At 38.8% G+C, this 21,995-nt stretch overlaps 1 protein-coding gene and 1 long non-coding RNA gene across 6 annotated transcripts in view; one reads left to right on the top strand and one right to left on the bottom strand.

Annotated features, from left to right (window-relative positions):
• The window catches only part of strbp (spermatid perinuclear RNA binding protein), a 101,640-nt gene that overhangs the window by 60,460 nt on the left and 19,185 nt on the right, over positions 1 to 21,995 (bottom strand). For all 5 annotated transcript variants that reach the window (XM_082158798.1, XM_082158799.1, XM_082158800.1 and 2 more), the window contains exon 2: positions 10,820 to 10,887. The gene's annotated coding sequence lies outside the window, so the exon portion shown is untranslated. The remainder of the gene's footprint in view (positions 1 to 10,819; positions 10,888 to 21,995) is intronic.
• LOC309488717 lies at positions 17,935 to 19,571 on the top strand. Its single transcript, XR_014202249.1, has 2 exons — positions 17,935 to 18,067; positions 18,248 to 19,571. It is a non-coding gene; the product is annotated as an uncharacterized lncRNA (long non-coding RNA).

Below are 21,995 nucleotides of genomic sequence, written 5' to 3'. Positions count from 1 at the left end.
GTGTGTGTGTGTGTGTGTGTGTGTGTGTGTGTGTGTGTGTGTGTGTGTGTGTGTGTGTGTGTGTGTGTGTGTGTGTGTGTGTGTGTGTGTGTGTGTGTGTGTGTGGTGACGAAAAGCGCTGTGTGTGAGGAGGTGAAAAACCGGCTTGTCAGCAAAGTGCTGAATTCCTAACAGAGTTCAGTGAGCCCAGCACCATCAGACAGGAAGATGTGTTCATCTCTGTGCGTAAGCTGCAGTTTTGACCCCTGACCCCCTTTCCAGCGCACACCACTGTCCTCGTTACATTTTCATCACCTCTCATCCTGCATTTCTGAGTTCATCGACTCCGTGATGTGATGATCCAGCACAGAGATTAATGCGACGGATCAGAGACTCTGTGTGTTTACAGCTCGTTCCGGTTCTCTCTGCTGTTTCGGCCTGATACAATGTTGAATCTCATGATCAATGTAATACACTTTTCACTGTCAATTCACTAAGTTGTATTTACATGATTTGATTTTTATTATTCCTATTTTATCTATTTATATTTTATTCATAAATTGAATATGCATAATCTTTACAATTTTTAAACTATAATTCATTTTTTATTTTTCATTTAATTATTGTTTACTTAGTAAAAAAAAAAAAGTTCACTTGTCACTTTTACTAGCTTTGCATTGTTCTTTATTTTTCTTTCTATGTATAACTATTTTAATTTTTTTATGTTGCCAATTTATTCTAAATTAGGATGTTATTTGATGCAAAAATCTTGATAACATCACAAGTGTCCCTCAGAGAACATTATATACATCCCGGCTACACGTGTGGAACTGTTTCGCTTTGAACTTCCCATGTTTGAGCCAGAGCCTGATCCCGAATCAGAAGACAAAGACCTCAAACACAGAGGATGCCGTCTAGTCTGTGACAGCATGGTAATTAATCATCTTTATTTATATTTATTTCTTGCATATATGTGAGGTAGTATTGTTTTTTTATTACATTATATTAGTGTTAAAACAAAGACACTACAGAAAGATGTTTATTTCGTAAACATTGTCAACTGAGAAAAACGAATGCAAATTACACATGCTTTAAAAGTCTTGGTTGTGGCAACTAAAGTCTCTGAGATCTCGATGCCTTGTACTTCTGGAGACTCCAGGTAAGTTGCCGCTCTGGAAAATGGCGGCACTGGAGACTAAAGGGTTCCTGATGGTTCCACGTCTAATTCTTCGCCTTAATTCCTCTTTTTTTTTTTTTTGGAAATTTTCTTCTTGGCCTGTTTTTGTCTGACCCTGCTGAACCAAAGAGCGTTTTGCTGTCCATTGGTCATGCCTTAATTTAGCAATTTCTAGTATTGCATTAGTATTGCATCCTTCACATGAGCATTTAATATCGTTTTACTTTTCAGTGCGAATTGAATCTCTTTTTTGGCCCATTTTACTTGTAAAAGAAAACTTGCTTAATAATTATGCACACCTGAATATAAGCAGTTATTCACTTCCAGCCTTCCTTAATTATATAGGCCTATCACTTATAAATGATTAAATACTAAAATAATTGTAGTTATTAAGATTGATGTGCTTGGAAATGGTCAAATTAGCTTGGAAATAAAATATGACCAGAATATAAACTTGCATAATAATTATGCACACACTGTATTCATCGCTCATCCTTTTCAGTAAAGTGAAAGTAATGCGAGTACATATCAAACGATCTGTAAGAGACAAAGCAACAGTGAAACAAGGTAAAAACACAGTTACTCTTGTGTGTTGTGACATTAATGTCGGACTGTAGTTGTCACTGCATTTAAATTTTCAGTCTCTGAAAAGTCTGCATCAAACTGTCTTTTTTTAAAATGAATCCCTGTGGTTTTGCTGCTGGAGTTCTCATGTGTTTGCGACTCTCTCGTATTTACCACTACATGACGTGTGGATCGGTGGGCGGGGCTAAAGAGGTAATGATGTAGAAGTAGGCGTGGTCTTTTGTAGAGGCGGTCTTTCATTTGTATGAACTATGAAACTATGACGTCATAATGTGACAAAATCAAGAACGAGTCGTTTTCTGAGCTTTGTTTCAATAAAAGCTGTTTTTGGACTAATGAGGAAGTTTTGAGTTAGGAAACTTACAGGATATTTTTATAGTACAATGACCTCTTTGCTTCAAAATATCAAGAACACACACACACACACTTACACAAATACACACACACACACACAAGATACACATACATACATACATACACATAATATTATTATAATAAGGACTGATTGTTTACTTAGTTTTGCACGGTTATATTTTTATTTCTATGAATAATTATTCATCATCAATATCTTTATCTATTCATTTCTTTTATTTTTAATTCTATATTTTTCCTTTTTTTCTTCTTTTGCACTGTTCCTATATGTATTGTTAAAAACTGGTTCTTTTTGGGGTAACACAAATATATTATTTCTTGTCAGGTCAATAAGATAAACTGGGAGAAAAAGAGCGACAGAGAGAAAAAAAAGAATGCTTGGTAAGATGGGCAAAAAAAAGTGAGGCTCTGTGCCGACTCATCCCGCGGGAATTGTCGTCATGGCTACATCCTTCCAGCAGCAGCTCCCTGATTCCCAGAGAGCGACGAACGGAAGACAGGAGGAGTGAGAGAGAGAGAGAGACAGATGGAACGGCTCTTATTGCAGAGGATTGGGATGGTATATTACCATGTGGTAAAACAGACAGAGGCTTTGTTTGTCCTCTGACACAACAAAACTCAATCTAACTCTCCAACACAACCTGCGACTTCACACAGTAAGATTAAAGACAGCATGAAATGGCTTTGCATCACATTTAAATACATGTGATGTATTTATCCATTGTGTTGCATCGCGCTACTACGGTTAACAACAGTATCAGTTCAAAAATTCTAGCCGAATTTAAAAAATATAGTTGCATGCTTATAATTCATATAGCACTCAGCTAAGGCAGCGCGCATCTCTCGTGTATCAGTGTTTATCTGTATTCATCAGTAGCGGTCGGAGACTCCAGGAGTCCCAGCGGCAGACAGTTTTAATCAGAAATTCAAGTGGCTTCAGGCAGAGCAGTGTCCTTCTCTCTGAGAGCACCTCATGTTTATGTCTCCCACTGAACAGCCCTTGCAAGACATACCTATTCAGCCCAGTCCAAAACACATCAGATATGAGATGCAAAGAACAAAGCCTGGCAGGAGACAAAGACTACACAATAAAATACAGTAGCTAGGGCTGTGACGGTGGCAGTTTTTACCACCGCGGACGGTGATGGCGCGGTGGTTGAGGGGTGATATATATATTCTTCAGTACAATGGTACAACACGGAACATTTCGCAAGACTACATAAGTGCAAATACACAAACAAAACAAAAAACAAACAAATATATATATATAAAAATAAAAATGATATATGCTCTGCGGAGACAGCGGTTGTTGAATGAAGCATCTATAGTGGGTAAAGAGATCCCGATGATCTTTTCTCCGCTGTAGAGTCTTGCGGTCGGAGGCTGTGCAGTTCCCGTACCACACAGTGAGACAAGCTGGTCAGGACGCTCTCTATCGTCCCTCTATAGAAGGGAGGAGGAAGTTTTCTTTCCACGTTTGTTCCATTGAAAACACAGCAGTTCCTGATTTCACGCTGGGAAGTTAACTGTAGTCGGAGTAAGTCCGTTTTATTATCGAGAGAGCGAGTATTGGAGAGGAGAATGTATGGTAGAGCTGGAGGGCTTGGGTTAGCTTTTAGCTCAGTACGGATACCGGCCCGCTTTCACAGCCTCGCACACCGTTTCCGGCACCCTCTCTTCCGGCCAGCGGCTTCAAGCAATACCGCGGTCCCAAGGCCTGGTTCCCGTAGTAGCCCAAGGTCTCGTAGCTCGTCTCGCAGTCCGTCGTTTATTCCTCCTGAGCTTTGTTCTCCAATGTTCAGCAGGATTTGGCGATGGTAGACATATACCATCTATTTAAAAAAGTTTCCAATTAGGTGTAAACTACACCAAGCCTTACCATAATAACAAGCACAAACTGTGTTACGGTACATGTTTGACGCGCAAGTAAAAAGGTAGGCTATCTTTCCTACAGCGTTTTTTCTACTTTACCACAGTAAAGAATGCGGATATAATAGGCCTAAAAGCGAACCAAGGAAGAAACGTTTATAATGCCCTGCGAAAATGGGTGAGACGTGAGTGAAGATTTGGGAAAAGAAACAAGAGATCCCATGTCAAGTGGAATAACTAATAGGATATTGTTAAATTCGCTGATAATCGGGTGACCAGATCGCAAAACAGAATACAAAGCTTTAATTTATGGGCTCACGCACAACTCTCTCATTCGTCATGAATCCAAATGTTTCCATGGCTGCGATGTAATTAATTGCTAACCAATTATTTATTTTGTACACAAAGCTTTCTGCTTCACTCCTGTCATAATATTCATGAAAAACAGCATTCACATAAAGAATGTTTTGGCAGACCGTCGGTGCTACTCAGTCACTGCGGTGGTGCGGCTGTTAAGTTTACAGGCACAGCCCTAACAGTAGCACAAACTACCTCACAGGAAATGACAAGGACAGGGAGATGCTTTCAAGGAAATGATGTCAAACGTCAGATGCTGATCTCGGATTAAATGAGGATTTGGAAAAATACTGTGAAACAGGACAATATGAATATTACTACTACACTGAGTTTTACTTAAAATAATAATAATAATAATAATAATACTTTTGTTATTTTATTATGTTTGTTTTATTTACAGTATTTACTGCTTTGGTTTTTTATTTATTATTATGTATTAATCATTTTTAAATAATAATAATATTATATGATACAAGTTTTCTGTTAGTTTTTATTATTGTTTATTATTATTAATCATTTTTAAAACAACAATAATAATAATAATAATAATAATTAAAGCTGCAAGCAGCATTTAGCGGGGTTCAAGCATTTAGGGTCTTTAAGCACATAAGGCAGTTTAGTGAGTTGTCTGAGTTTTTGTTTAGGATTTACAGGCTTTTGAGTGTTTTTTGCCATACCCATTTTCTAAATGATCCTGTTATGGCTACCCAATGGGTAAAGTTAAAGTTTTTTATATAATTAATAATCTAAAGCTTCCAGAGAATTGTACTGCACTGGTATATTTCCGATCGGGCGAAAAACCTAGGACTAGTTCGCAAAAGTAGGTTTTTAACATAATCGCAAGTATTTAATGAACAAATTGATTGACAGCAGTAGTTCTTGAGGCAAAGTTGTTCTGTATGAGGAGATCTATCAAATGATATGCATCACGTGATTACATAGCCGTAAAACCTGTTAGCGTCAACTAGTGGCTGATTTTTCAAAATTCTTACAGACCTCTAGGGCCACGAGTCGAACATGCCCACCGAGTTTCGTTCTGATCGGCCTCCGTTAAGAGCAAACTAACAGCTTTGAATTAAAATGGTGAGGTATCCTGTTGTAAACATCAACCATGCCTGTTGACAGTTCTCTTTTGTGGGAAAGGAATGAAAAGTTCTCAAATCCGCAGCACAGCCTCAGACATAGCATTTATATCCATGATCTGCCATTTTCACTATTGTCCTTGCTTGCTTCTTCACAATACCTGCAGATGTTCTGCTGATTCGGCTGTGCAGGTCCACATTAACACTGCCTGGCCTAGAACATGGACTGGAAAATGCAAATTTGGGGGGTATAAATACTAGCAATTATGTGAAGTGTCAGTGCAAATGAAGTGATAAACACTGACAAAATATGATTGTGTTATAATAGTTATTGTAATATAAGTGTGTTCCATGTTAACTCAATAATGCATGCTTACACACACACACACACACACACACACACACACACACACACACACACACACACACACACATACATATACAAATATGTTTTCAATGTCTTTAGGATGTGTTATTGTGAAAAAAATATTTTAATGGTCTAACCATTTCATATATTTCATTGTGATCTATATTATCAGTCAAAAAAAAAAATAGCTTTAACCATTTGTTTGTTGGCCAAAGCTGAAAGCTGATAAAAAGATCAATACTATATCTAATACTGCTGCTCCCTCTAGTTGACAACAGTGGAATTGCAGCCTCCATCTTACAGTTGAAGTGTTTGAATGAATGAATGGGAATTTGGTTTTTCACTTATATCTCGGGAATGCCCAGGGCAAATTACACCACATTTGAATCGAAGCTAGCAGAGAACGGGCCCTTTCCAACGAGCTCTCACACAAGGTTCGGGGTGGTTTGGGTCGGGAGTTGCGGTCGTTCAAAGTCGGCGGTCCGCGGGCTTGCGATGCGCGGGGGGGCGCGCTCCCGAGGCCCGCGATGACACGTTTCGATCAAGAGCGTGGAGAGGACCTTACCATCAAAATTTGAGCACGAAACGACTTTCCGTTTTCAAGTTATGAGTGAATTTGTACTGGGGGGCGTGGCCTAAATGCCGTTTTACTTTCGTTTTCATGTTAAATGTTAAAATAATGATTTTATAAAGTCTAAATATGAATTATATAACAATATTACGGAGTAGTATGATGAAATGACAGCAGGGGGCAGTAAAATACCACTTATTGGCTTAATATGTCATGGTATTCATTTTAAGGCTACGTATTGAAGTGACCCTATTATAGCCATCCAAATGAAGAAGTTATACTTTTTCTGATAATTATTTATCTAGAGAGTCCAGAGAATTGCACTGCACTGGTTTTGAACATTATTATATGAACATTATATGTTCATAGATGGAAAACACTATTTACAGCCAATACAGGCAATTTACCATAGGAAATATATGGTTTTAAAGCCTTTTAACAGTTATAGCGCCACCTATGGTCCGATCTCCATAAAATGTTGCATGCTTGTTAATGATGTTATGTCACATATGCTCATCAATTTTTGTGAAGTTCTGAGTTTTCGTTTAGGATTTATAGGCTTTTTAGTGCATTTTGCCACGCCCATTTTCTTTATGACCCAATATACCCATGCGAAAAATGCAAAAGTTCAACTTTTTTTTGATAATTATTGATCTAGAGAGTCCAGAGAATTGTCCTAGACTGGTCTGGTTCCGATCGGGCGAAAAACCAGGGACAAGTTCGCAAAAGTAGGTTTTTAACATATTCATGAATAATTAATTAATGGTTTGATTGACATTAGTGGTTCTTGAGGCAAAGTTGTTGAGCATGAGCAGATCTATCAAATGATATGCATTTTATGACGATAAGTGTAACACCACGTGATTACAGAGCCAAAAAAACTCGTTAGCGCCAACTAGTGGCCGATTTCTTTCAAAATTCTTACAGACCTCTAGGGCCATGAGTCGAACATGCCCATCGAGTTTCGTTCCGATCGACGTCCGTTAACCTTGTCTTATAGGTGCTCAAACTTCATTGGCCGATGGCGGCCATGTTTTTTGAGATACACCAATGTCCTCATAGGCATACATGGCACCTTGGACCAAGACACTGCATACCAATTTTCAAGTCAATCGGACTAACGGTCAGGTGGTTATGGGCTGTTTTATGTTTTTTTCATGTTATAGCGCTACCATGTGGCCATTCGCCGCGGTTTTTTTACTGTGACCTCAAATTGACCTCTTACACATTTGTACCGAGTTTGGTGAAGATACCTCATTTACTTCTGGAGTTATAGCCGTTTTAGTAAAATAGGCTCCTCCCACAACATACATTTGGGCGCCCCTTAGCGACCGTGAATGGAAATTTCAACTTTTTTTCGATAATTATTGATATTCAGACTCCAGAGAACATTTCTGCACTGGTTTGGTTCCGATCGGGCAAAAAACCAGGGACTAGTTCGCAAAAGTAGGTTTTTGACAAAATTCAAAATGGCGGAAAATCTATCATGGCGGAAATGAAATCGGAGATATACGTTTTGTTCGTCAGGCATCCAGCTTTCCAATGATATAAGACACTTGAGTCTATGACATACGGTCTAGGAGTTATGAGCAGTTTCGCGCTTTTGGTCGCTATAGCGCCACCTATGGGCCATTCGAGGTCATAATTTGATAACCTCTCCTCGATTTTTGTACTACCATATGGCAAAGTTTCAAAGTTCCAGCTCTTACGGTTTGGGCTGCACGATGCGTTTTACGGCAGAAGAAAAATAATAATAAAAATCAGGACAATTACAATAGGGTTTCAGCACTTCGTGCTTGAACCCCTAATAATTTGTGGTATCTGATAACAGAAAGAGACGGCTTCAAGATTTTTGCTTACTAAATTTATGACGTCAGCTCTAAAAGACGTCATAAACGCTAATTGATGACAAAAAGAATGTGTGGAGAATAAACCAACATCAATCAGATGCTACATGCACGATTAACAATTAGCAATGACATGTCGGATGTCCTAAAACCGCAGAGAGGCGTGGGCTGACAAAGTCATTGGATTCTCAAGGACACTGCGGCGAAAGAGAGAGTGTGTGTGTGTGTGTGTGTGTGTGTGTGTGTGTGTGTGTGTGCGTTTGATCGAGAGAGAGACGACGAGCGTGCAGGAATATGAGAGGTAGCCTGGGAATACACTCATTTGGATTGGCCGTACCGTGAGCATGTGTGTCAATGTGTGGTTCTGAGAGCGGAGCTTGGCATCCGAGCCGCAAAGCATCCTGGGGGGGGGGGGGGGGGGGGGGGGAGTAGAGTGATGACGGCAGGGTTCGGGACAGAGGATCATCACTACGGCTAATGAATCGAGGGTTACAAGAGAGAAGAGCAAAGTGGACTCAAGCGGACACAAGTTGTTAGTCTTTGCAACTTGCTCACCCTAGTAGTTCAAGCCAGCGGAAACGATTAGCAACCATTTGGACAGGAAGTCAGAGCATGTTGTTCTGTCGGAACAGCGATACACTCCATTACCTGAACCAAGTCCGAAAGGAGCAATAGAGCTGCCCTAAGCATCCACTCCACTGCACAAAGAGCCACAGAGAGCAGACTTAAAAGACAACGTGTGATTGAATACAATTTTCATGGGTACATTTCTGCCCATGCCAAGACAAGATCAATGCCAGCCACAACCATTACTTGGTTATTTTTTTGCCCCAGACACATTCACTTCACAATTACAGCCATGATAAATTGGCCTTTCCTCCTGTGTCAGTGGATTCTTGAGAATGAGCCATCATCCCTGTGTGGACATAAAGGTGTGTGATTACTTTGCCAGTATGTTTGGTCTCTAGTAGAGGTTTCAGTTGTACATCATGATTGGTGTTGAGGACTCCACATCCGTAACCCATCAGAAAGGAATAATCTGAGATTGTTCCGTAATTGTTCTGGAAATTAATCCATCCGCAAGGGATGCAAGATTTGGAGATGGGGAAAAAAATAAGAAATGCGATGGCGCTGTGCTTGTTTGTAGGGCTTCACATTCACAATATATAATAACAATAATATTCATATTATATAAATATATTATATTAGACTATATTATGAAGAATAATATTAAATAAAACTAATATAATATATACTTTTTACTATTGTAATATTTCACTGTAAAATAAATTGCATTTAAGAAAAATAATAACACTTATTTTACCTTACAACTGTAAAATTACATTACTAATGTTTATGTCTGTCTTAATTTCTTCAAGTAATTTTTCTTAATTTTCAAATGTTAAACAATCAAACTTTTTTGGCGGAAATCCACAGCTGCTCTTTTATTGATAAACGATTCTTAACTCCAAATATGGAAAGAAGGAAAGATGGTGCATGTTACGTTCATGTACGCCGTACGTTAAAGTGATCCCAACGAGATTTAAAAACCAGGTTTGCTGTGCTTGTTTGTAGATCTTCACAATATATAACAACAAAAATTATAATAATATAATATAAATATTAAAAAAAGATTATATTATATTTCACTCGACGAGAAATCTCGTCACATTTTAGTCTCGCGAGATCTCGTGCCACACCCCTATTGATAGGCGCTTCTTAATCCACGTATGGAAGACGGAAAGATGGCGCATGTTGCGTTCGATAAAACTCTTCAGATTTACTGCATTTACTGTGAACCGAACAGGTGGATAATAAGCTGCTCTTGTGTAAATGAACACAGTGCCGTGCTTTACTCTGAAACATGCAGCGCATATATTTAATCAACTAAATCATAGCCTTTGTGATTTGATAATCACACTAAGTCAATTTGCTATTACAGTTATACTATGATTAATCATGCAGTCGTACCTTCAAGATATCTGTTGTCTGACCAGCACACCGACACTGAATTCATGCATTAATTTTACTCATGTTGTTCCAAAACTTTAAGACTTTCTTTTTCTGTGAATCATAAAAGATCTTTTGATGTTTCTTCTGTATTTGTCCTTACAATAAACGTCAGCAGGATAGGCGAAGGTTCAGAGAGACTCTCAGGAGTAAACAAGGTTACGCTCAACTAAACATCTTCATGATACAAAGTTGTGCATAAAAAAACAAAACAAGCCTGTCAACCAATAATCCTCCTCAATGTCCAATGGGAAACATCCAATTGGCCATAAGGATTGTGAAGGGTTTAAAACACGGCATATCTGAACAACACAATTATGTTTCATAGACAAAAACCAGAGGCGGTGAGGGGGAAAACATTCTAACAAACTAAGTCTTCAACACTTGAACCGCATCCAGACCACCCTGTACTAATTATTCCCAAAATAAGCAGTGGGGGGAAATGTTCCACACCCATAAAGCACATACTCAAAATAAACTCCAGCAAACAGATCCAAGAATGGTCCGGTGGTCTCGAGAACTTCTGATTTATGTGCCTAACCCCAGCCTGACCCGCTCAGGACGGCCGTGTTTGAGAGGTCGAGAGAGAGAGAGGTCACGTACCGTCAGCGCGCTCTTCCTGGCCCTCTCCAGCACCTGCTCACGGAGGACAGACGCTGTCGTTTCTGGACCTGTCGAAAGAGAGGATCATTATAAAACAATGACATCTGGGCTGGAGAAACACAAAAGTGCTGCATTCAATGACTGCCACTGTACTTCACTGTCACGTTAACAGGTTTTAATGGGGCCATATCATGCTAAAGAGGATTTGTATTGCTCTTATGATATAAAACATTGTCAACAACGATCAGAACATAACTGTTTCTCCGCCGTCCTCCCAGCTCGTTTATCATAGAGGTCATTTACATAAAGGTGCAGTAACAAAACCTGTTCGGAGAGAAGGTGGGAAATGGTTGGTTAATTCCCAATGCTATTATAGTTCACTGAGATACCATTATAGTTTATTTTGAATTAGATTGTATGTTTATTTTTTCAGTTTTCATTTCAGTTGCGATTTTGTCTGTACTGTAGTTTTTAAACATTTATATTTCAGTTTTAGTTTTTTAGTACATCAAGTTAAACTAAATGAAAATGAGAAATTTTGCTTTGGTAATAGCTGAAAAAATAAGTTAAATATTTTCTTTTTATATATTTTTTATTTCAGTAATTTTTTTTGTTCATTTTAGTTATTTTACTGTTTCAGTTTTAGTTTCAAATATTATAATAACCCTATAATAATAAACCCCACGTCAAATAAAGCAAACGGATAAGAGGTATTTCTGTAATATTATAACTCATTTGAAATGTTTAGTCACAATAAGTAGAAAGTTGGTTTTACCTTTCAACCAAAACAAATGCATAATATATTAATAAAAATGCAGAACACACAATAATATTTTTTAAAAAGTGTGTAAAATTTAGCACAAAAAAAACTTTCAAATAAATGCTGTTCTTTTGAACTTTCTATTCAAAGAATCCTGAGAAAAAAAGAAAAAAAAAAGTTTCCACAAAAATATGAAGCAGCACAACAGTTTTTAAAATTGATAATAATAATATTAATAAATGTTTCTTGAGCATCAAATCATCATATTAGAATGATTTCTGCAGTAATGATGCTAGAAAGTTCAGCTTTGATCATAGGAATAAATTACAGTTTAAAATATATTAAAGTAGAAAACATATTAAATTATAATAATATTTAACAATATTACTGTTTTTAATGTATTTTTGATCAAATTAATGTAACCTTGGTGAGCAGAAGAGACTTAAGATTTTTTTAAATCGTCTCAACCCCAAACCTTGGAACGGTAAAGGCTATATTTATGCATTTATTTATTGAACACTAATAGATGTTTCCTTCGCTGCATTAGCGACGCCATAGGCCACGCCACAAGCCATTTTCTAACAAATCCAGCTGTGGCTTTCGACTTGTGGTGTGAGATCAGTGTGTTTGAATGCACAATGTGGGCTGCTTTTAAACATCACCTCAGCACTCTCTGAATCACTGCTGATCCGGCCTTGTTCTACATCTATCATTCCCTCAATGGGCTCCGGCAGGAGAACAACAACATAGCGCTGGCTTTAATCGCACAGACCCTGTGCTTGTTGTCCGACGCACCACGTCAGATCCAGATGGCAGAGAGTGAGTAATACAGATAACAGGAGCAGTTCAGCATCACACAGCAGCTCTGCACTAGTCTAGCATATGATCCCTGAACGCCATCGCTGCGGGGGGCGGGGGGGGCGAGCCGGTGCGCAGTGGAAATGGCACAATCTCCCAGCTCTGTAAACAAGAACTGCTAGTGGTGGGGGAAATCGATTCTTAGAAGCATCGTGATGCGGACGATTCTGAATCGATACACAAATGTCAAAAAACTATTTTTTTTATGTTTTTTTTTCTCTAACAACGTTATATTGTCGGAACGCAAAAGCCAGAACCCTGAAGCGCGGAAGTGCAGCGCCCGGACAGTCTGTGGCGTGCGCATAACAGACGTGTGATGGCTGAGCGCGAAATCTGAACGGCACCCTGTTTGTTAAAAGCTGACGAATGGAAAATTGGCATAATTTCATTGTGGACTATTTTGTATTTTTGTATGAGAGCTGCTTTCTGTATCGTTTAGTTTTCACATCAATATGCTGTAAACCGATCTGTTATACGTGTGTTTACTGTACGACCCTCCACAGTCACAGTGTGTATCAGTGCAATTGCCAGTCACAAAAAGTTACATTTTGACAGTGCTCTGCAGATGTTCATTTACTTTTTTTTTGTATATAAGCTGTTTTTGATTGTGGTATAGCAACAATTTCAAGTCATAAGTCTTAAGACTCTTTATTATTTGTGTATAAGAGCAGCTTTATATGTTACCAATTATTCAGAATATGTGCAAGAATATGTATGAAAGCTGTTTGTGATTTAGCTAAAGAAAAATGTTTTTTGCTTTGCTGTCTGAAGGATTATATTGTTCATTGCACATAACAGGAGGATGTTGGATAAAAGTCTATTATTTCTTTATTAAGAAGAAATACTTTGCTTTAAAAGTACCAAGTAGCCAAACACACACACAAAAAAACGATGCACCAATCGTTTTAGCATCGCATCGCTCTGAATCGTAATCGACTAGAATCGTGAGGTGCTTATTACCACCCCTAATAACTGCTGCCATGATCATCAAATCACCATCCACTGTTGGCAATCCATTTCCACTGAACATCCCACCATTTGACCAATAAGAAATAGACCGTTGCCCCATGATCCGCATTTGGAGCTGGAAGTAACACACCTCAACAAGCAATGATGTTTTAATTCAATCATGTGAGGCAGTGAATGCTCTAACTGGCCGTAAACAAAACCCAACATACAGTACGGCCGCTGGCGTTATTATAAAACAGAACTTGCAAAGGGAATGCAGCACTTTACTGCTTTTATTAATATTCTCTAAATATTCTGCCTTGCATTTTTTCGTCTTTCATGAAGGTCTGTAATTAACACATTGAAGCTAGAGCTGTCATGATCAGTAGGTACAAAACACTACTGGTTTGTAAAGTGAATAATGCATATTTTACAGACTCTTTACAGACTCTTTACAGACTCTTTACAGACTCTTTACAGACTCTTTACAGACTCTTTACAGACTCTTTACAGACTCTTTACAGACTCTTTACAGACTCTTTACAGACTCTTTACAGACTCTTTACAGACTCTTTACAGACTCTTTACAGACTCTCTCTACAGACTCTCTCTACAGACTCTCTACAGACTCTCTACAGACTCTCTACAGACTCTCTACAGACTCTCTCTCTCTCTCACACTGAAGAGTTGGTTGTTGTAATGAGTAAACTACATCACCCACATTTTTCAAGTTTTTCCCCCAATTCATTCAGTCCTAAAAAGCACTTAAAAATCTTCAAGTAAAAAGTCATTTTCCAATCATTCTAGAATGAATTATTGTTTATTATTGTTAAATAGAGCTATTAAGTCATCTTCTGAAAACCTCTATTTTTCACACAGCAAAATATAGGCTACTGCAGAAAAAAATATTGCAATGACAGTTTCTTCCAATATTACGCAGCCCTAGCTTAAACAGTTATCTTTTTAACTGTCTATTTTGTTCAAGTCATTGTCTATGCGAGTATATAGCCGAATACATAAAATGTCTTTTAATTTAATATAAATAAAAAGCATGTTTTTCCAGAAGGTCACAATTTTAAATATATCTAGAAAAGTAATTTTCTAAATATTACAGACATAAGCCCTATTCGCACTGGATTAGTATTATCTGGGGACCTCGTGAGATTTAGAAATTGTCATCCATCTCCATCTAATCATTATTTTTGTTTTTGCTCTTCTGATGGTTTTCAGCTTTCTCTTTCTGCAAATTGTATAGTTGTATCGTATCATGGTGTATAGCGATATGACCCAGCACCCAAATACTATCAAAACACTCCAACGCAGCCTCCTTTCTTCACGAAAGATGGATAAAAAAAGCGCACAGGAAACCAAAACCTTGAAAAAATTATAAACAACCCCGCCAAATCACAGAGATGCCGATTCGCACGGGACTAATATCATCACAGGACCTCGGTGTTTGGCGAAATATGGTAGGTCATTTGCGGGGGAATTTTTACTTTGCAAATTACAGACATGGCTGATTCACACAGGATTAAGATCACAGACAACCTCCGCAATTATTACAAATTACTAGAGGTCACCAGGTAATACTTATCCCGTGCGAATAGGGCTATACACAAGTTTTTCTCATTGAAAGCCCTTATCTTAAACCGCACCATGCGACTGGAATTTTAAGTGCACAATTATCACAGTTGTCAAACAGTTGAGAGACGGCAATTGTGTAATAATTTCACCTGGCCCGATTGAAAGCAGCCAGCGATCTGTTCTGAAACCCTGACAATGCTCGAGTCAAGGATCAAGTGAGGAAAGTGAAAATAAAAGCAGTTGTGGGTCATACAAATCTACCATTTATTAGTCTTGGAAGCACAATGGATGAAAACAATCACTGTTAAACACAAGCTCTTTTCCTCCCATTCCAAAATTATAATTCAGTCTCTAGTGGGCACTCAACCGCTGCGTCTGAGCACTCTTGAAACTGGCCGAGCGTGTGTTTCATGCTACACCTCCATCGATGGGCATCTTGCCAAGACTAAACTGGTGCGAGGTCTCTCTGCGCTTCAGTATCACTGCAGTGACTGGCGGAGCGGCACGCCTGATTGTTTGATGATAAAGCAGGCACTGGAAATTGTTTTTGCCGGGAGACGGGTGACAATGGGTCATCTCTAATCTTCCCAATTGAAAAATTAATCCGCCAGTAACTGCGTTCATGAGCCATACGGTGTCTTTTTATCCATGAAAAAGGGGGAATCGGAGGAAAGCAAGAAAAATTAGGACGCAAGGTTACGAAAGAAAACAGCAAAGAAGGTAAACACAAAGGAAGGAAGCAAAAGAGGCAAATAAAGATACAAAGTTTGAATACAAAATATGAACAGTGCAATATAACATTAAAGAATAACAGCAAGAAAGAATGATTAATTTAGGAAATAGGCTACATAAAAGAGAAAGGGAAAAAAGGAAGCATAGTAACAAGAAAGAAATAAAGAATAAGAGGTATGGAAGGGAGGAAGAATAAAAGACGAAAAGAAAGTATGAAGAAAAGGAAAGACAGGAAAAAAGGATAGAAGGACTGGAGGAAGGACGGAAAGAGAAAAAGAAGGAACAAAAACAGGAACAAAGGGTGAATAAGAGGAATGGAAGTTAGCAAATTAAAAACAGGAAGGAAAAAACCATAATAGACAGAAAAAGGGGCAAAGAAGTGCAGATGAAACGTGCATTTTACGGCTGTAAATGCTTTTAGTCAGACATCATCATCAATATTACAATGATCTGCAGAAGACCTAATGAGACGCATGAAATACCATGAAACCTCAATGGTGTTTATAATATTGTGACGACATATGAAAGCACACTGCAGTTGTTCTGTAAGACTATTGATGTGAAGTCCTAGTGCCACATTGATCAAGCTGCACTAAAATAGAGGCATTAGCAGAAGTGTGATCAATGCACAGAGCTCTAATTCAAACATCAATAATTACACTCTTATGTGAGCTGCTATGATACAAAGTGCTGCACACTCAATTATCCAGCAAAACAAATGTGAAGTCAGAAGTGAATAATGGCTGCCTCATGAACACGGAGGCCATGACAATTAATTTTAATTGCTTTCTGTCAAGTTTACAAACTAATAAAGCTTCAAAAACACAAACACACCAAAATATTAATAAAGAAAAACAACTTCGACACAATTTTTGCACATACATGTATAATCAAAACTAGTGTTATCCCCTTGACCAATCGCCAAAGCCAATCATGCTGCATGCTTATTGGCTCATTGACGTTGACGAGATTAACCCCTTAGATATAAAAATTTGGTACCGAACGACAAGACATTTTTTGGACATGGTATCGAGGCAATTTAATCAGTGCCTAAAAAGTTTCGAACACGACACCGAGTCATAAGCAGAACAACAGACAATGAAATCCTATAATGTTTCCAAATAAAGTTGATAATGAATAAGCTCTGAAGGTATGAAAGCAATCCCAAGAACTCCGGCAGTCAACACAACACGAGTCTATATATTTGTCACGATGAGGAGTGTTATTCCTGCGTCTAAATCGGTCGAACTCCACATACGTGCGATGGGCTAAGAGGGATCGTCAGTAAAGCAGAGCGTGTGGTGATGATGAAAAGTGAAATTCAATTAGCGCTCTCAGACAACGTCTCCCACACAGCGCTCCACTATGAATACTGGAGAAAAGGTCGCTTTCCAGATGAGAATAGCTCTACTATGGGATACATATCAAGCAGACGGTGTCTGTGCTATAAAGTTTAATTGATAAAGGCCGATGTAATCTACAGACGCCTACTTAAGCTAGGACACTGGATATCATATAAACGGCATCTTTGCCTTTGAGCTATAAAAGCCCCGACTCACTACAAGGCACGCATACTAGAGTCCCCTGATTGGTTTATTGCAGCTCATGACAGCTTTTTCAGGACAAACTTGTTTCTCGTCAGATAACGTTCTTCCTGAAAAAGGCTAACGCCCTCCTGAACATGTTGTGGCAGACCTTTGTACAAACAACAAAAACTTTTAGCATTCCAAAGAATGGAGTTTCTACTATCTGAACGCCAATCGACAAACCAGTCTGACTGCAAGTCACTTAACAGACAGAGCATCGGGGAGAATCTGCTGGCCAAACCCTAATTTTCTCTTGTCAGCAGCTGTAAAGGTCAGGGATGCCATTATTATGAAGTACCAGTGCCCTTTAGCTTCCAGGAAATGCTGTTCCATTAGCATTATTTAACATGCTTTACAGAGGAATTTAAAAGGATTTGCCACAAAATGTCGCAACAAAATAATTCAGCAGCAAATTAATTAACATCTAAATTATTTCCTACAAAAAGGCTGTAAGCACTAAGCAGTTTTTAGTTGATTGTCCTATTGCTTAAACTCTTGTAGGTGGTTAAAGCAAAAGGCCAGATTATTCGTTCTTCTCCCACAACACACCAGGAGAAGTGCTCTGCTAAAACTAGTGTGTGTACAGTATATATACACATGTATACGAATACATACACACACACTATATATGTTTTAGCAGAGCACTTCTCCTGATGTGTTGTGGGAGTAGAACGAATAATCTGGCCTTTTGCTTTTTAAGTGTAGTATAAGTTAAGGCTTTTTGCTATAGTATATTTGGGACGCTTGCACACGTGTGTGTGTGTGTGTGTGTGTGTGTGTGTGTGTGTGTGTGTGTGTGTGTGTGTGTGTGTGTGTGTGTGTGTGTGTGTGTGTGTGTGTGTGTGTGTGTGTGTGTGTATATATATAGCCTATATAACCATTTATATATGCGCATTAGCACAAAATATGGATTCAAAAACAAAGACTAAACCTGACTGCCAACAAAGATTTTGGACACAGTACATCAGTCTTGCAAAGAAAACAAGCTAATTTTTGGCCAATATATTTCTCCCTTTTCAGAATTTTAATGTGTTTATGAATTCGACTGAACAGATCCCTTTCTGTGTTAATTCAAATGACCATGAAAATCCATAAAGACTTTAGCACATCAGTGTGAACCGAGTGACTGACTGCAGAGAGCCCTAATTAACAGTGCCAGCCTTAGACGTCCAGATGTTCTCCTCAGAGAGCTGACGACTGCATCTGAACACACAGAGACGGATCAGCACGAGGATCAAGAGTGAGAATAAAGATGAAAAAACAGAAAACAGGCCTAAAAATACTCCAAGCCAACGCATCAACAAAATCGCTTCTGGCTTTGGAAGCTCACTTTTGTGTTAGTGTTCCTCAATGTGTCAGACAACCATTTGTAATGCAAACGTGTTGCATTCTCATAATGGTGCGTCACAATTTCGGCTCATGCTTAAATGAACAGACGAGTTCAGTTTTTAATTGAAGTGAACTAAATGATTTTTATTACTGTGATTTATTACTAAAATCAAAATGGCGTTGGGGGGCGATGCCGCCGTGGGCAAGTGATGCAACTGGTGTGTGGCTGAACACCGGAAACACCGACTATATCAGCAAGCCTAGTGCATCACAGTTTTGCCACAAGGGGTGCTATAGACCTTATGCGGCAGAGAAACGAGGGCGCCGCCATCTTTAGAATATTGTCTTTTAACTTCCGTTTTAGCGGTCGCTCTGTATATTTCTATGGCATTGCTGTCCAGGAGTAATTCGCTTTTGAAGTGGATTTACTTAATGTAAAGTTAACGAAAGTTATTATGAGGACTGTAATGTTTAAAGCAGATGACTAAACAAATGTCAGTCGACCGGGAAGATTTTAAAACGAGCCGTTCATAAAATACAGACCGGAAGTCAAAAGACAACGAGCGCAGCGCTGAAAAGGGGCGGGGCTACATAAGGCTATAGTACATTAGCATAAACCGTCGTCTATGGTCAGTTTTCTTTCCTGTCACTTAAGGCCTGTTCACACCAAGAATGATAACTATAACAATAACTACATTAGCGTCCACACCAGTGGATGATATTGTTCTTTTATTTAATCTTCCGCTTTAAATGCTCAATATCTTAAAGCAGGATGGATTCTGATTGCCTTTGATTATAGTTGTGGTGTTGACTCTGCTATTCTTTCACATTTAAAATGATTTTTAGTTATAGTGAACGGGCCTGCAATGACGGAGCTGAGCAAGTTAGTGCATGTTGATATACTTCAGCTAGCTGTGTGACTCTACCACCCCCTTGAATGCGGACGACAACAAAACCTGAACCAAAAAATAAAACTCCCATTTTATAATGTTTTATAAACCACATTTCCTGTGCTCAATATAACAGGGTCTCCGCCGTTCAAGCAAGGACTGAGACGGGCGTAGTCACACATGCACCTGCACGCTCATTCTGGTTCGCCTACGAAAGGTCGGAGTCGTGCCGCTGGCCTCTGCTGTGAAGAGCTCGCTAACTCGCGAATGATGAAAACATTCTCCTCTGCCATTCAACAAATACAGCTTCTCACCAGGTTCCAAACGCCTTCCATGAGACCAGACGCGTCCTGCAGAGATCTCGCACAAGAGCCGTCCAGCCCGGCTTGAGCAATAAGGCAGTCCTCTAACTGCCAAAGCAGGATTGTTAGCCCAGACTCCCGCAGACAAAGCTATTGTAGCGAAGAGCCAGATCTCTTCCTGCCCGAGAGGAAAATAATCCTCAACAGTATGTTTTAGCAGACAGATCAGGACTTTTGACCCTAACTCCGCCACAACACTGTTCGAGTAGTATAGTAATTCTGGTTCCTGAAGCTAGCAATTTGGTGAAGTGCGCCAAAAGGGTCGAAGTGTTTAACTGTGGCTGCTCTGAAGACAGTTTTCACATGAAAACAGCCCAGAGATTATCCGGCTCAGGCGTCTCAAATAGAACCTCTTATCTTGCCAAACGATGTAAGTGCCTTTGACTTTTAGTAAAGGCGGGCATGCATTCATTCATGATTTTTCATTGGGAAAATAGGAGGGATGACCAATGTGATCAAAATCATTTATTACAGATGTATAATTTTCATGGTATATAAATTCCACAGTATATTTAAGTGGTATATTTTATACTAGAAAAACAACCAAACATTTTATACATTACATTAAAATGTATTATTTATTTATTTTAAATATGAAAATAGACTTGACAAGAATGAAAAGGTAAGCCTTTACACTAAGGTTACATTTTGTTCACATTACTCAACTATTAGTTAACAAATAACCAACTGCTCAGTGACAGTAGCTGAATGAACTTCCTCATCTGTAGGACAACACAAAGCTTAACTTCACATCCACTTCTCGTTAGTGTGAGAGTTCGAATAAGCTACTCAAGTCAGGCCTGAACAGGAACAGTGGAACTGAAATCGATAGACAGACACCCAGTCTGAACGGGGGTCAAGCTTTTCCCCTCACAAAGAGTTCTCTGTCCACCGCTTAAAAACACGGCCCCCTGCTCAATACAAGCTCATTCCAGCTTCAACCATCCATAAAACAAGCCAACACTCAACGTCCGGGTCTCATTTGCCCAAGAGCCAAAATATTTACCTTCGCATGTTCTCTCATCCTGCATTGAGCGCCAAAGAAATCATACACTGGTTTAACACACACATCCAAGTCAGGCAAAAAAAAAGGGGCAAAGATTATGGGTATTATGTGAGGGCTTTGACTCGATTATTGAAATAAAGACAAATTACTAAATTAAAATGTGATGTAATAGCCACTAGGCAGGGTTTCTGCCATACAGATTACAGCAGTTAATCTAGTCATGAAAGACACAGCTGTGATGTTGAAGAGTTATTCACCCGGTGATTAGATTTATAATAGATGTCCAATGCTCAAAGAATGCAAGAGTTAGGAACAAAACAGAAGAGAAAGGGAGGAGAAAAGCCCCACTTCTGTTCATCACTCTTTACACAATCTGGGCCAAGCCCAATCATTTTACTCCTGCAGTTACCATGGAGACTGGCTCCCTCCCACTCCTAGGTGTTAAGAGACACATTGCGATCGGAGGCCAAGCCTGACGCGCTGTCACGCGCAGTGCAGTTTGTGTTGTCACCTCACTTGTTTTTAACTGCAAACTCGCTAATAAGCATAGGTTGAGTCGGTCAATGGCACCTTATTCTATCAAAAGATCCACGAGAAGCTGAGCTCATCTCGAGGTGTCCGGATGGTGACAGTGTAGTGGTAATGGAAACCGTGAATTCGTGGGTCCTGGACTTAAGAGACACACTGGACCACTGTACAAACGCTTGTAACTTTGAAAGCAACCATTTTAAAATGTAAAATAGTTGGTCAAAACTACCCAGCTGAAAAACTTGTTATAGTGACAACAGAAGTTTCTAACAAAACGTAGTTACTATATTGTGGCTTTTAAATGGGCAAAACCTTGATAAATATCATCATCTGATCAGCTGTTTTGTTAGTAACTTGTATTGTTACTAATGCTAACTGCTTTTTTTATGAGTAAAAATGGGCAGTTTGCACTTTTGTAAAAGCAGTTTGTTTAAATATATCTATTAAAGTTTAATGACATCACCACATTTGAGATCCTCATTGTTTCTGTGACAAATAAATTCTGCTGTTATTTTCACAATAAAGGAGATATTTGACAAAAACACAGAAAAACTGTACAAAATCTTAATTATGGTGACAGTATTAAACATGAA

The sequence above is a fragment of the Leuciscus leuciscus genome, assembly GCF_965113295.1.
Source record: "Leuciscus leuciscus genome assembly, chromosome: 24".
Taxonomy (NCBI): Eukaryota; Metazoa; Chordata; class Actinopteri; order Cypriniformes; family Leuciscidae; genus Leuciscus; species Leuciscus leuciscus.
Note: the sequence above shows the minus strand (reverse complement) of the source record. Positions and strands in the feature narration are given on the sequence as shown.